The sequence below is a fragment of the Sinohyriopsis cumingii genome, chromosome 11 (genome assembly GCF_028554795.1).
Source record: "Sinohyriopsis cumingii isolate HCF-2022 chromosome 11, ASM2855479v2, whole genome shotgun sequence".
Lineage (NCBI taxonomy): Eukaryota > Metazoa > Mollusca > Bivalvia > Unionida > Unionidae > Sinohyriopsis > Sinohyriopsis cumingii.
In genome coordinates, this window is record NC_142971.1 from 80,643,612 (window position 1) to 80,645,839 (window position 2,228).

The following is a 2,228-nucleotide window of genomic DNA, read 5'->3' on the forward strand; positions in this document are numbered from 1 at the left end:
AATCCCGAAACCGCTTATCAGGGTGGGCGAAGTCTACCCGTTTTAATCTTTGCATTCTCTTTATATTTGTAACGTACATGTTGGACAGAAGGCGGTCTAATGTTAAATTGTTTGCATTGGAAAAAGTGGTGAGAATGTTGTCATTCGTCAATGTAACTTTCATATACTGTGACTGAAATTCCTGTACATGTGGTGACTATGGAAACAATACTCTATATAAAGCAGACAGCTGATATAATTCTAGCCCTATTTAGCTCGAAAACGTAACCTGAACAAGTCCAAATTATACTACCTTTTGCAGTTATTAAAATTGTTGAAATGGCTTTTGCAATACAATACCAAAAATTGCAGAAAAAGAATTAACAAATAACAAAATTTAAGAAAAAAGGTTTCGGCTTTTATAATTATCTTAATTGATCTTTGAAGTATATGCAGTGAACAAAATAATGTGTATCTTGCATGGCTTTTAGTGTGTACATATTACGTACAAGCCCAACTTCATCAACCAGTCTTACACCAAAAGAAGTGATTTAAACATGTATTTTATGGAAATAATTACGATATACAATGTCTATTTTAAACAATGAGGATAACCAGTGATGAAAACCTGAAAATTCTTTTCTATAAAAAGCGAACTTTGTTGCAATTGAGAAAACGTACCTGAAAAATTACCAACTATTCCAGTGAAACACGGTTGATAAATAGTTCATTTCCAAACCAAAGGTCATATATCGCTTTTAAACGTAAAGAACTATACGATGACGTAAAATACGACGTCACGTGTTTAATTTTGTTAAATATTTCCGGAATGAAAATTAGTTAATGAATAAATTAGTGAAGGCAAAATAATGGATTAAGGAAACTAAGAGGACAATAAAATCGTGAATAAAACAAATATTCTAGAAGCTAGACTGATCCAAATTAAAAAATCGAATATTTTGATTTATAAGGACGTTTTTTCTTTGTATTATTCATGCTAAAATAAAAATCGTATGTATTGATATTATACATCAAGGATATTTACCTTTAGCTATTAATCGAACGATCATCATTTGGAAAATGTCGACATGTATATTTCTAGGAGACTTTGACTTTAATAATCATGTTCCTTACTTGCAGTTTCATGCAGTCTTTGCGATTGTAATTGACATTTCTGCGTAGTCATATGGTAGCATATTGTCTGATGTGGTATTAGATACATTTACCATACATGATTATACCTACATAGTGTGAGGCTATAATACAAAATTTGCTCTTTGACTCGGGACATATACATGACCATCTACCTGGATAGTGGCCAGTGCTGTTCTATTAACTGATCATAACTGAATACACACACACACACACACACACACACACATATATATATATATATATATATATATATATATATATATATATATATATATATATATATATATATTATTATTCACAATACCTACAACCTGACTTTTTCTGATAATTTCAGTACAAAAAGATGCAGAGCAATATATTTTCTACAACAGTAAGCCATATTAAATTTAGCTGTAGGTCATCAACAAAGAGAATGTATATTTGTACGGCCTACCGCCAATTGAACAATCGAAACATGTACATTGTTGTTAGTCATGACTGATTTGGACAGTATATCAGGGCTGCTTTTGCAAACATTAACAAGGATATGTTTCCGTTTCTTATTTCAAAGAAAGTTGTATTTTTTGTTTTATTAATCTAATTGCAGATTGTGAATCAGTCTTAATATTTATCTATGTCAAGTTAACATCTTGACTTTTTATGCCACTCTAGAGAGTACTGACAGATGATGTTTTGCATCCCTGATGGAATTTAAATGATTAAGACAAATAATTCAAGTTCCAATCTCGTCATTTCAAGGCAAATACAGTACATAACAAGGTATATTTCTTTACACGTAACAATTAGATCAAGAATACATCGAAAATAGTTGTGTCGGTGAAAATTAAAAAGTAGTCGTAAGTAATACGTTAAACACTTGAGTATAAATAGTCATTGCAAATATTATTAATTTCAGTTTCAAATATTCGTAGATCTTTTTATATGTATTATGCTAGCCAGAAAATCAGACTTTTTGGAGTTTCATTCCTTATTTTGCAAACTTTCAAGTTTTTTATATTTGGTTTAAAAGACCGCATTGAGCTCATTGTGAACCTCTTTAAATGAATGTGATGATGACAATGACAGATGACTTATATTAGACACAGCTGTATGTT